General features: G+C 41.0%; 1 pseudogene; it reads right to left on the bottom strand.

Moving 5' to 3' along the window:
* Positions 1–13,121, bottom strand: part of LOC143407566 (dual specificity protein phosphatase 7 pseudogene) — a 65,252-nt pseudogene extending 52,131 nt beyond the window's left edge.
* Positions 13,122–14,091: the final 970 nt, after the last annotated feature.

Here is a 14,091-nt window from a genome sequence, read left to right as displayed (position 1 = left end):
CCTGACTCAATCTGGGCAAATTATATGACTTAAGAAATTTATCGATGCCTTCACTATCTTCTATTTTATTGGAGTATAAGGATTCAAAATAGTTTCTGATAATCTTCTGTATTTCTGAAGTGTCTGTTGTGATATTGCCTTTTTCATCCCGTATGCTGGTAATTTGAGTTCTCTCTCTTCTTCTCTTCGTTAGCGTGGCTAAGGGTCTGTCGATTTTATTTATTTTTTCAAAGAACCAACTTTTAGTTTTGTCAATTTTTTCAATTGTTTCTTTCGTTTCGATTTCATTAATTTCAGCTCTGATTTTAATTATTTCTTGTCTTCTACTTCTTTTGCTGTTGTTTTGCTCTTCTTTTTCTAGGATTTTGAGTTGAAGTATTAGATCATTTATTTGTTGGTTTTTTCTTTTTTTAAGGAATGAACTCCAAGCAATAAATTTTCCTCTTAGAACTGCTTTCAATGTGTCCCATAGATTCCGATATGTTGTGTCTGTGTTTTCAGTTATCTCTAAGAATTTTTTAATTTCCTCCTTGATGTCTTCTATAACCCATTGATCATTCAGTAACCTATTGTTCATTCTCCAAGCGATGCATGATTTTTCCTTACTTCTTTTATCGTTAATTTTCAATTTCATTCCATTATGGTCAGATAAGATGCATGGTATTATCTCTACTCCTTTATATTGTCTAAGAGTTGCCCTGTGACATAATATATGATCTATTTTTGAGAAGGATCCATGTGCTGCTGAGAAAAAAGTGTAACTGCTTGATGTTGGGTGGTATATTCTATATATGTCAGTTAAGTCTAGGTTATTAATTGTGTTATTGAGCTCTATAGTTTCCTTATTCAACTTTTGTTTGGAAGATCTGTCCAGTGGTGAGAGAGGTGTGTTGAATTCTCCCATGATTATTGTATGGTGGTCTATTAGACTCTTGAACTTGAGAAGAGCTTGTTTGATGAACATAGCTGCACCATTGTTTGGGGCATATATATTTATGATTGTTATGTCTTGTTGGTGTATGGTTCCCTTGAGAAGTATGTAGTGTCCCTCTTCATCCCTTTTGATTAACTTTGGCTTGAAATCTATTTTATTTGATATGAGTATGGACACTCCTGCTTGTTTCCGAAGTCCATATGAGTGATATGATTTTTCCCAACCTTTCACCTTCAGTCTATGTATATCTTTTCCTATCAAATGCATCTCCTGAAGGCAGCATATTGTTGGGTCTTGTTTTGTGATCCATTCTACTAGCCTGTGTCTCTTAATTGATGAGTTTAAGCCATTAACATTTAGGGTTATTATTGAGATATGGGTTGTTCTTCCAGCCATATTTGTTTATTTATGTTACTAAACATGGTTTGTTTTCCTCTTTGATTATTCCCCCCCCTTTACTGTACTACCTCCCGCTGTTGGTTTTCATTGATATTTTCCATTTCCTCTTCCTGTAATATTTTGCCGAGGATGTTTTGAAGAGATGGTTTTCTAGCTGCAAATTCTTTTAACTTTTGTTTATCATGGAAGGTTTTAATTTCATCTTCCATCCTGAAGCTTAATTTCGCGGGATACACAATTCTTGGTTGGAACCCATTTTCTTTCAGTGTTTGAAATATGTTATTCCAGGATCTTCTAGCTTTCAGAGTCTGTGTTGAAAGATCAGCTGTTATCCTGATTGGTTTACCCCTAAATGTAATCTGCTTCCTTTCTCTTGTAGCTTTTAAAATTCTCTCCTTATTCTGTATGTTGGGCATTTTCATTATAATGTGTCTAGGTGTGGATCTCTTATGATTTTGCACATTCGGCGTCCTGTAGGCTTCTAGGATTTGGGATTCTGTCTCATTCTTCAAGTCTGGGAAGTTTTCTCGTATTATTTCATTGAATAGATTGCCCATTCCTTTGGTTTGGACCTCAGTACCTTCCTGTATCCCAATGACTCTTAAGTTTGGTCTCTTTATGTTATCCCATATTTCTTGAATGTTCTGCTCATGGTTTCTTAACAGCTTTGCTGAGCTGTCTATGTTCTTCTCCAGTTGAAATACTTTGTCTTCATTGTCTGATGTTCTATCTTCTAAGTGTTCTACTCTGCTGGTAGTATTCTCAATTGAGTTTTTAAGTTGGTTTATTGTTTCCTGCATTTCCAGGATTTCTGTTTGTTTGTTTTTTATAACCTCTATCTCCCTGTATAATTGATCTTTAGCTTCTTGGATTTGTTTATGTAATTGATTGTCAAAGTGGTCGAAGTGGTCTTTCATTGTCTGATTTTGCTGTCTAATGTCTTCCTTGAGACTCCAGATCATCTGAAGCATGTATATCCTGAATTCTTTATCTGACATTCCATCTGCTGCAGATATTACCTCTTCTAAAGTTGAGTTGACCTGCATTGCTTGTGGTCCTTTCTTTCCTTGTCTTTTCATATTGATCGCGTTTCTTTCTGCTTGGTGAAACTGTTGTGTTATTGATTTTTCCCCCTATATATTTATATTGCTCTTGTATAGCTGCAAAGTCTCCCTCGCAGGCTTTGGCGGTGGTTTTGCCCCTCCTCCAATTGAGGCAATGTGCCTACCACGCCGGGAGGCCGCTGTGCCTGTACTTTCGATGGGCCTGTTCTTTCGGTGGTCACAGGTCCGCCTACCTTGCAGGCGTGAGCAGCGGCTTTGCCCCTCCGCTGGCCACTAGGCCTGTTCTGTCTGTCGGTTGCAGGTCTGTCTACCTAAAAGGCGCTGGTGGCGGCTCTGCCCCTCCCCCAACCGGGGTGATGTATCTGGCGGGCCACTGGGCCTGTTTTGTCAGTGGTCACGGTTCCGCCTACCTTGCATGTGCGTGGAGCAGCTGTGTCCCTCTGAGAGTTGCTGGGCCTGACCTGCCGGTGGGTGGCAACTGCACCTACCTTGCAGACGCGGGGGTGACTCTGCCGCTCCGCGGGTCACTGGGCCTGATCTGCTGGTGAGTCGCAGGTCTGCCTAACTTGCAGGCGCCCGGCGGCTCTGCCCCTCCCTCAACCGGGGTGGGGCGATTTGTCTGGCCGGCCGCTGGGCCTGTTCTGTTGGTGGTCACGGTTCCGCCTACCTAGCAGGCACGTGGGGCAGCTGTGCCCCTCCGCAGGTTTTTGGGCCTGACCTGCCGGTGGATCACAGGTCTGCCTACCTTGTAGGCTCGGGGGGTGGCTCTGCCGCTCTGTGGATTGCTGTGCCTGTTCTGCTGGTGGGTCGCGGGTCCGCCTACCTTGCAGGCGCCTGGCGGCTCTGCCCCTTCCCCAACTGGAGTGATGTGTCTGGCGGTCCACTGGGCCTGTTTTGTCGGTGGTCACGGTTCCGCCTACCTTGCATGCGCGTGGAGCAGCTGTGTCCCTCCGAGAGTTGCTGGGCCTAACCTGCCGGTGGGTGGCAAGTGCGCCTACCTTGCAGGCCCGGGGGTGGCTCTGTTGCTCCGCGGGTTGCTGGTCCTGATATGCTGGTGAGACGCAGGTTTGCCTACCTTGCAGGCGCCTGGTGGCTCTGCTCCTCCCCCAACCGGGGCGGGACGATGTGTCTGGCCGGCCTCTGGGCCTGTTCTGTCGGTGGTCAGGGTTCTGCCTACCTAGCAGGCTCGTGGGGCAGCTGTGCCCCTCCGCAGTTTGTTGGGCCTGACCTGCCGGTGTGTGGCAAGTGGACCTAGCTTGCAGGCCCAGGGGTGGCTCTGCTGCTCCGTGGTTGCTGGGTCTGATCTGCTGGTGATTCGCAGGTCTGCGTAACTTGCAGGCGCCCAGTGGCTCTGCCCCTCCCCCAACCGGAGCGATGTGTCTGGCAGTCCACTGGGCCTGTTTTGTTGGTGGTCACAGTTCCGCCTACCTTGCACACGCATGGAGCAGCTGTTTCATTAGTGCCTGGGCACACTCTCCTTGTTTGTCTCCCTCAGGCCCTAAGTTTGTAGAGCTTGGGGCTGAGAACCCCCAGCAAATTTGCTTACCTTCTGGTAGCCACGCCCCCGTATCTGATGCAAGAGACCTCAGTTGTCAGCACTGGTGGGAGCGGTAGCCGTGAGTCCCACGCCGAGGCGAGTCGGTGCAAGAGACCTCAGTTGTCAGCACTGGTGGGAGTGGTAGCTGGGAGTCCCGCGCTGCGCGGTTCCCGCCGGCTTCTGCGCCAGCGCCGCCGCGGCTCCCACCGGCTTCCGTGCCGCTGCCCTGGCTGCCGCCGGCTCCCTTGCCGCAGCCGCGGCTGCCGCCGGCTCCCTCGCCGCAGCCGTGGCTCCCGCCGGCTCCCGTGCCGCCCTCGGTCTGGCTATTGGGCTCACAGGAGAGCTGGGAGGGGCCCTTAAGTTTTCCCCGCTGATCTATAGCTGAAAGAGCTGTTATCAGTCAAAAAAAAAAAAAAAACAGAGATGATGACGTCAGCTCTCCAAGATGGTGGCCGCTGGCTTCCTCTGTGGTCTGACCGATGTGGAGAACCGAATTGGATGGCTTCCTTCCCCGTCTCAAGCCCAGAATTCAGCTCTGAATACAGTATTTGCACAGCTGGCGGGAGCCTGTAGAATCCGTAGCGCTGTATCTTTGCATTGTTATCTTACCGTCGTTTCCCAGCGAGCGCCGCAGACTCTGGCCGCGGGGCGATTTGCTGCATACGCAGCGTGACCCTCCGTGCGGACAAATCTCTCGCGTTTGAGCTCCAGTAGCAGGTCCTTATGCAATGGAAATCCTTCCTCTAGGTTTCGGAGCACCCCAATTTTGCTGGAAATTCCTAACAAGCTAGCTTTTATCCATTCTACCTTGTCTTTTTCCTGCTCAGTGACGCAGTACACGGGGGGTGCTGCACTCCTTTCGCAGCCATCTTCTCTCTCCTCTTTCTGCCTAACTATACTTTAAGTAGTGAGTATTTATTATGTATTTAAGTCATTTTCCTAAGGATAAATATCTGCAAAATAGGCTAACTTTTGTATATTAAGCACGGTAATCATTATTATGATTATTATTAATCAACATTAATCAGAAATAAAATCAAATTTCTTAATTATAATTAAATTATATTGTATGATAATGTCATACATCTATAAGGACTATGAACATTAAATTTTGTTCTAACATAATCTAATGTCTCATATAATTTAATGAAATCAGAATAAAATATTTCACTAATATTTACTAATTTCCTATATTGAAACAAAATGAGTTAAGAAGTTATTGTTTATATCCTAATACCACAGGTCCCATTCAGGAAGGTGTAGTATGCTTAATAGATATCTAGGTGAATTTGTACATTAATACGGACTTTAATTCAATTAGAGACCAGAATTGAATCTTAAACCTTGGCAACAATGAATGGTAATTATAAAATTGCAAATTTTGGGCCACTTGGTATGATCACCTTTTAACATGAGTTAAATGTTATATTGTTCATTTCAATAGCCTAAACATAAGATTTAAATTCGATCTTTCTCTCTCTTTTTTTTTTTTTTGCATAAAACAGCATAGCAAATAGAGGGAAGATACCAATGTGATGTGGTAAAACAGGAATGTAATTATTGGGAATTGGATGGATAGGTTAAAAACAGGAGGGTCATGGCGAAAGCACTCATGTCATGTGTTATTTTATAATGTGAACTTTGAGGAATCCAGTCAAAAAGCAGAGAAGACTTTGAATCACAGATATATTTAAAAAGTCACCCTGGCAGCAAGGTAAAGAGAGACGAATATCATGAGGGAAGAAGGACAGAAAAGAGAAGAGTTTTGAAAATGACATCTGAGAAAGTGAACTCTGGTAATTAACAGTTGAATCTGAAGCAAGGGGAAAATGCAGAACCTGTAACTGACTGGATTACTCGAGGGCTGGGTCCAAAATTTGTCTAGTTTCAGAGTATCAGTGCTATTAACTCAGCTATTTACTCAGATGAAGATATGGATGAGAGAGGAGATCAATATAGAGTATAGAAAGAACCAGAAAAGAGTCAAGGTCAAGTGTCTTAAGTCTGAGACATAACAACTTGGAGGCACCCAGAGGACTTAGAAGACATACATGAATAAATATATTAGGAGTAGAAGTACATGGCCATACTAAGAAAAAACATAGTGTTTAAGAATGTTAAACATACAAAAGTGGCATAATTAAAAATGCAAGGCTACACAGAACTCTGAAACTTGGAAATGAAAACAAGATCCGGGAAAAGCCAGGGGATTCAGTTTTTCCATTGTGTATGTCAACATTTGTTTTAAGGATATAAAAACATATTCTTGTATTGGCATATGCAAATATTTATTTCTGAGATATTTCAGAATGCTAATTTGAAATGCTGCAGGAAGACTCCTTTAAAAAATAAATCTTAAAAGTTGTTTTTATATTATCTACTGAGGCTCATAACTGAATATGAAGCATAATAAAAGTATTTTTAAATAAAATGCAACTGTGTGCTAAAATATTAAAGGTTTTGGTGTAAAATGTTTAAATCAGAACTTTAAATCTACATATAATTATTTCGAGTATGAAATGCAATGTAAATTAAATAAAGTGTGTGTAACAGGAAAAAAAAAACAGTTCTTTCTGAGTGGCAGTAAAGATTTTTTAAGTCAGGCTTGCTGGTGTATACTTAGTCCCTGATGTCCTCAAGGTTAAAGAAGTGTGATCACTTGAAACCAGATTTTTGACATCAGTCTGCACAACATAGCAAGAACACCTCTTCAAAATATTTATTTATTTATAACTGGGTGCAGTGGTGCATGACTGTAATTCCAGCGGGTTAGGAGGATGAGGCAGGGAGATCATGAGTTCAAAGCCAACCTCAGAAACTTAGGGAGACCCTGCCTCAAAATAACATATAAAAAATGGGCTGGGATTGCGGCTCAGCAGTAGAGCAGTTGACTGGTACAGGCGGGACCCAGGTTCGATCCTCATCACCACATAAAAATAAAGGCATTGTGTTCTGTCCATCTATACCTAATAAATAAATAAATATTTAAAAAATGGGCTGGGCATGTGGCTCAGTGGTTATGCATCCCTGGGTTCAATACATGATACCAAAAACTTTTTCTTTTCTTTTTTTTTATTAGTTGCTCAAGACAATACAATGATCTTGACATATCATACATTTGATTAAAATGGGGTATGAATTCTCATTTTTCCACATGTACAGATTGCAGGATCACATTGGTTATATAGCCACATACATACATACAGCAATACTAGTGTCTGTGTATTCTGCTGCCCTTCCTATCCCCCCTCCCCTCCCCTCTCCTCCCATCACCTCTCTCTACCCAACCTACTGTGACAAATTTCTCTCTTTTTTCTCTTCCCCCTCACCCCATCATATATGTAATTTTGTATAATGATGATGGTCTCCTTTCATCTTCTGTGCAATTCCCCATCTACCTCCCATTCCCTCCCACCTCTCTTCCCTGTTTAGTGGTAATCTTCTTCTCATGCTCTTCCTCCCTACTCTGTTTTGAGTCACCCTCCTCATATCAAAGAAGACATTGGGCATTTGTTTTTTTTAGGGATTGGCTAATTCACTTAGCACAATCTGCTCTAAGCCATCCATTTCCCTGCAAATGCCATGATTTTGTTATTTTTTAGTGCTGAGTAATATTCCATTGTGTATAAATGCCACAGTTTTTTATCCATTCATCCATTGAAGGACATCTAGGTTGGTTCTACAGTCTAGCTATTGTGAATTGTGCTGCTATGAACATTGATGTAGCTTTGTCTCTGTAGTATGCTCTTTTTAGGTTTTTTTGGGTATAGTCCAAGAAGAGGAATAGTTGGGTCAAATGGTGGTTCCATTCCCAGCTTTCCAAGGAATCTCCATACTGCTTTCCAAATTGGCTGCTCCAATTTGCAGTCCCAACAGTAATGTTTAATTGTACCTTTTCCCCCACATCCTCACCAGCACTTGTTGTTGTTTGACTTCATAATGGCTGCCATTCTTACTGGAGTGAGATGGTATCTTAGAGTGGTTTTAATTTGCATTTCTCTGATTGCTAGAGATGGTGAGCATTTTTTTTGTGTAATTGTTGATTGATTGTATATCCTCCTCTGAGAAGTGTCTGTTCAGATCATTGGCCCATTTGTTTATTGGGTTATTTGTTTTTGGTTTAATTTTTTGAGTTCTTTGTATACTCTGAGATTAGAGCTCTATCTGAAGTGTGAGGGGTAAAAATTTGTTCCCAGGTGTAGGCTCCCTATTTACCTCACTTATTAGTTCTCTTGCTGAGAAAAAAAACTTTTTAGTTTGAGTAAGTCCCATTTGTTGATTCTTGATTTTAACTCTTGTGCTATAGGTGTCCTATTTAAGGAATTTGGAGCCCAACCCCACGAGATGGAGATTAGAGCTAACTTTATCTTCTATTAGACACAGAGTCTCTGGTTTGATTCCTAGCTCCTTGATCCATTTTGAGTTAACTTTGTGCATGGTGAGAGAAAGGGATTCAGTTTCATTTTGTTGCATATGGATTTCCAGTTCTCCCAGCATCATTTGTTGAAGATGCTATCCTTTCTCCATTGCATGCTTTTAGCACCTTTGTCTAATATAAGGTAGTTGTAATTTTGTGGATTTGTCTCTGTGTCCTCTATTCTGTACCATTGGTCTACCTGCCTGTTTTGGTACAAGTACCATGCTGTTTTCATTAGTATTGCTCTGCAATATAGTTTAAAATCTGGTATCACTATATCACCTGTTTCACTCTTCCTGCTTAGAATTGCTTTAGCTATTCTGGGTCTTTTATTTTTCCAGATGAATTTCATGATTGCTTTTTCTGTTTCTGTGAGAAATGCCATTGGGATTTTGATTGGCATTGCATTAAACCTATAGAGTACTTTTGGTAATATGGCCATTTTAATAATATTAATTCTGCCTATCCATGAACAAGGTATATCTTTCCATCTTCTAAGGTCTTCTTCTGTTTCTCTCTTTAGGGTTATGTAGTTTTTGTTGTATAGGTCTTTCACTTCTTTTGTTAGGTTGATTCCCAAGTATTTTATTTTATTTTTTTGAGGATATTGTGAATGGGGTGGTTGTCCTCATTTCCATTTCAGAGGATTTGTCACTGATATACAGGAATGCCTTTGATTTATGTATGTTAATTTTATATCCTGCCACTTTTCTGAATTCATCTACTAGATATAGAAGTTTCTTGGTAGAACCTTTTGGGTCTGCTAGGTATAGGATCATGTCATCAGCAAATAGTGCTAATTTAAGTTCTTCTTTTCCTATCTTTATGCCTTTAATTTCTTTTGTCTCTCTAATTGCTGTGGCCAAGGTTATGAGAACTATGTTGAAAAGAAGTGGTGAGAGAGGGCATCCCTGTCTTGTTCCAGATTTTAGAGGGAATGCCTTCAATTTTTCTCAATTTAGAATGATGCTAGCCTGAGGCTTAGCATAGATTGCTTTTACTTGAGTTAAGTTCCTGTTATCCCTAGTTTTTCTAGTGTTTTGAACATAAAGGGATGCTGTTACTTTGTTGAATGCTTTTTCTGCATCTATCGAGATGATCATATGGTTCTTATTTTTAAGCCTATTGATGTGGTGAATAACATTTATTGATTTCCGTATATTGAACCAACCTTGCATCCCAGGGATGAATCCTACTTGATCATGGTGCATGATCTTTTTGATATGTTTTTATATCCGATTTTCCAGAATTTTATTGAGGATTTTTGCATCTATGTTCATTTTACATATTGGTCTGTAGTTTTCTTTCTTTGAAGTGTCTTTTTCTGGTTTAGGAATCAGGGTGATGTTGGCCTCATAGAATGAATTTGGAAGAGCTCCCTCTTTTTCTATTTCCTGAAATAGCTTGAAAAGTATTGGTATTATTTCTTCTTTAAAGGTTTTGTAAAACTCTGCTGTATACCCATCCAGTCCTGGGCTTTTCTTGGTTGGTAGTCTTTGGATGGCTTCTTCTATTTCTTCCATTGATATCAGTCTGTTTAAGTTGTGTGTATCCTCCTGACTCAATCTGGGCAAATCATATGACTTAAGAAATTTATCAATGTCTTCACTATCTTCTATTTTATTGGAATATAAGGTTTCAAAATAATTTCTAATTATCTTCTGTATTTCTGTAGGATCTGTATGATATTGCCTTTTTCATCCCGTATGCCAGTAATTTGAATTCTCTCTCTTCTTCTCTTCATTAGCATGGCTCAGGGTCTGTCAATCTTATTTATTTTTTCAAAGAACCAACTTTTAGTTTTGTCAATTTTTTAAATTGTTTCTATTTCATTGATTTCAGCTCTGATTTTAATTATTTCTTGCCTTCTGCTATATTTGCTGTTGTTTTGCTCTTCTTTTTCTAGGGTTTTGAGATGAAGTGTGAGATCATTTATTTGTTGTTTTTTTCTTTTTTTGAGGAATGAACTCCAAGTAATGAATTTTCCTCTTAGAACTGCTTTCACCGTGTCCCATAGATTTTGAAATGTTGTGTCTGTGTTTTAATTTTCTCTAAGAATATTTTGATTTCCTCCTTTATGTCTTCTGTAACCCATTGATCATTCAATAACATATTGTTCATTCTCCAAGTGATGTAGGATTTTTTCTTTCTTCTTTTATCATTGATTTACAGTCTCATTTCATTATGATCAGATAAGATGCATGGTATTATCTCCACTCCTTTATAATTTCTAAGAGTTGCCCTATGGCATAATATATAGTCTATTTTTGAGAAGGATTCATGTGCTGCTGAGAAAAAAGTATATCTGCTTGATGATGATTGATATATTCTATATATGTCGGTCAAGTCTAGGTTATTAATTGTGTTATTGAGTTCTAGAGTTTCTTTATTCAACTTTTGTTTGGAAGATCTGCCCAATGGTGAGAGAGGTGTATTGAAGTCACCCATAATTATTGTGTTGTGGTCTATTTAACTCTTGAACTTGAGGAGAGTTTGTTTTATAAGTGTAGCAGCACCATTGATTGGTGCATAAATATTGATAATTGTTATGTCTTGTTGGTGAATGGTTCCCTTTAACAGTATATAGTGTCCTTCTTTATCCCTTTTGATTAGCTTATGCTTGAAGTTGATTTTATTCGATATGAGGATGGCCACCTCTGCTTGCTTCCGAGGACCATGTGAGTGGTATGATTTTCCCCACCCTTTCAACTTAAGCCTGTGTATGTCTTTTTCTATCAGATGAGTCTTCTGAAGGCAGCATATTGTTGGATCTATTTTTTTAATCCAGGTTACCAGCCTATGTCACTTTATTGGTGAGTTTAAGCCATTAACATTTAGGGTTACTATTGATATATGGTTTGTACATTCGGTCATGTTTGTTTGTTTATTTATTTTTAATTTGGTTTGTTTTTCCCTCTTTGATTAGTCCCCCCCCCCTTTACTGAGGTACTTCCCACTGTTGGTTTTGTTTGTTGTTTTTTTATTTCCTCTTCGTGTATTGTTTTGCCCAAAATGCTTTGCAGTGCTGGTTTTCTGGCTGTGAAGTCTTTTAACTTTTGTTTATTGTGAAAGATTTTTATTTTGTTGTCAAACCTGAAGCTTAATTTTTCTGGATACTATATTCTTGGTTGGCACCCATTATCTTTCAGCGTTTGAAATACATTGTTCCAGGATCTTCTCGCTTTCAGCATCTGTGATGAAAAATCAGCCATTAACCTAATTGGTTTACCCCTGAATGTAATCTGCCTCCTTTCTCTTGTAGCTTTTAATATTCTCTCCTTGTTCTGTATGTTGGATATCTTCATAATAATGTGTCTTGGTGTTGGTCTATTGTTTTTATGTTCAGCATCCTGTAGGCTTCTAGGATTTGGACATGCATTTCATTTTTCATGTCTGGAAAGTTTTCTAAAATTATTTCATTCAACAGAATGCTCATTCATTTGGCTTGGACCTCTATACCTTCCTCTATCCCAGTGACTCTTATGTTTGGTTTTTTTATGATATCCCATATCTCTTGGATGTTTTGCTCATGTTTCTTACCAGCCTTTCTGAATTGACTAGACTCTTTTCAAGATGATATATTTTGTCTTCATTGTCTGATGTTCTGACTTCTACTTGATCTACTCTACTGGTAATACTCTCATTTGAGTTTTTAATTTGGTAGTTTCCTTCACTTCTAGGATTATTGTCTGATTTTTTTCATAACCTCTATCTCCCGGTAGAGTTGTTCTTTTGCTTCTTGAATTTGTTTATGTTATTGTCAAAGTGTTCTTTCATTGTTTGCATTTGCTGTCTAATGACCTCTTTAAGATTCCATTCCATCTGAGTCAGGTATGCCTTGAGTTCTTTATCTGACCATTTTTCTGATGCCTCTAGGTTCTCTTGTAAATTTAAGCTGTCCTGGATTGTTTGTAATCCTTTTTTCCTTGTTTTTTCATGATGCTCACATTACTTTCCAGCTCTGTTTGACTGCTGTGTTACTATTTACCCCTATAATTTTGTTTTGGTTTTGTATATCTCTGGGATCTCTCCCTTGTGATGGGAGACTATGTCTAGAGATGTTGGGTTTTATTGTACTTTAAAGCACATTCATTTGTTTCATAAAAGGCATAAAGATTCTGATGACATATAGCAATCTGCGGTTTGGTCTTAGGACTTGGTTTAGGTTGGGTGATGTGATGGTATGGGGGTTAGTATATCTTAGCTTCCTTGGAAGATTGCTCTATTGAAGGGGGATATTAACAGGAGAACGGACCGGAGTATTTGGGGGTAGCTAGGGACAGCTACCCTAGACAGCCTCAGAACATTCACCTATATGCATTTAGTAAATTACACATAATAGAAGTTGTAATGCTTGGGAGGAAAGGTAGGGAAAGGGGAAGGAAGAAGTCACTAAAGAGAAAGACAGAGAGAGAAATAGGTAGAATAAAAAAAGGGAAAAATAAAAATTGAAAAGAAAAAAAAGTTAAATGCAGTCTTAGAGTTCTATTATCTTCTCTTCCAGTAGGTGGAGCTGTGCCCTCTGGGCCAAGCTTCTGCCCTCAATATGCAGGAAACAATCCCTGTGAGGCAGCTCCTCTTCCCCAACTGGGTGGCTCTCCAATCCTCGTCACCCAGGGCCGTTCCTGGTCTCCAGCTCCCACCCCTGCTTCTCCTGCCAGCCAGGCCCCACTCACCGATGCCGTTCTCCACAGATCTAGCTACACTCCAGGCCTGCAGCCCCCTGGATGCCCTGTTCTCTTGAACAACTGGGAACTCTCTGTTTACCATTCACCCAGACCCCAAGGTTGTGGAGCGCGGGGGCTGGGGGCCGTCAGCTTATTTTGCCTGATTCCCTCCAGTAGCCACGGCCAGGGAGCTAGTGAAAAAGGCCTCGGCTGTTGCTGCTGGTGGAGGGGGAGTTGGAGGTCAGGTGCCCCTCCTGTTTCCCTCAGCTCTGATAATCATGCCCACAGAGAGCTGGGGAGAGATTTTTGAGATTTCCCAGCTGCATGGAGAGGGAGGGCTGAGGATCCAGCGTCACACACCTGCTGTCGCCCGATTTCACTGCGGAGCGATCCTAACGGCTGAACTCTGATGACGTCAGTTCTCTGCCATGGTGGACACTGGTCTCCTTGCCAGGGTGTCCGATGGGAAGTGTGGGTCTGGTCTGTCTCTCCTAAGTACCTACCTCAGATCTCGGTCTGCTGGCCCATGGAGGCTCAGTTGGCACCTCCTCAAAGTGTTCGAAGTTTTGTTTCTCTACACTGCTGGAAGGTCTCCATAGTGCTGAGTTGCGGCGGGTCCTCGCAGGTCTTCGGCAGGTCGCCAATCAACCAGCCAGTGCGTCTGCGCACAGGGTGGCCTGGATTCACCCACGCCTGAGCACACTGTGGCCTCTGAGAAGCTTAAGCTCCTTGCTTAGGTTTCACCTCAGCCCAACTTTGCTGGACATTCCTGAGCAGACAGCATCCAGTCATTCTGAAGTCTCTCTCTGCTGGCATAGCTGAGGAGGTCACAGGAATGCTCCCCGTTACTTTCACTGCTATCAAGGTTCTTTTGTTGATCAGACGTAACTTCTGTGTCTGATTCTGCTGACAAAGCCATATATTTAGTTAAAACAAACTACTTAGAATAGTCTGATTAGGAAAACTACCTTTGAGGGGTTGTGGCTCTGTGGTAGAGCACTTGCCTAGCATGTGCAAGACCCTGGTTTTGATCCTTAGCACCATGTAAAAATAATTAAAATAAAATAAATATA

Source organism: Callospermophilus lateralis, chromosome 9 (genome assembly GCF_048772815.1).
Source record: "Callospermophilus lateralis isolate mCalLat2 chromosome 9, mCalLat2.hap1, whole genome shotgun sequence".
NCBI classification, from domain to species: Eukaryota; Metazoa; Chordata; class Mammalia; order Rodentia; family Sciuridae; genus Callospermophilus; species Callospermophilus lateralis.
Note: the sequence above shows the minus strand (reverse complement) of the source record. Positions and strands in the feature narration are given on the sequence as shown.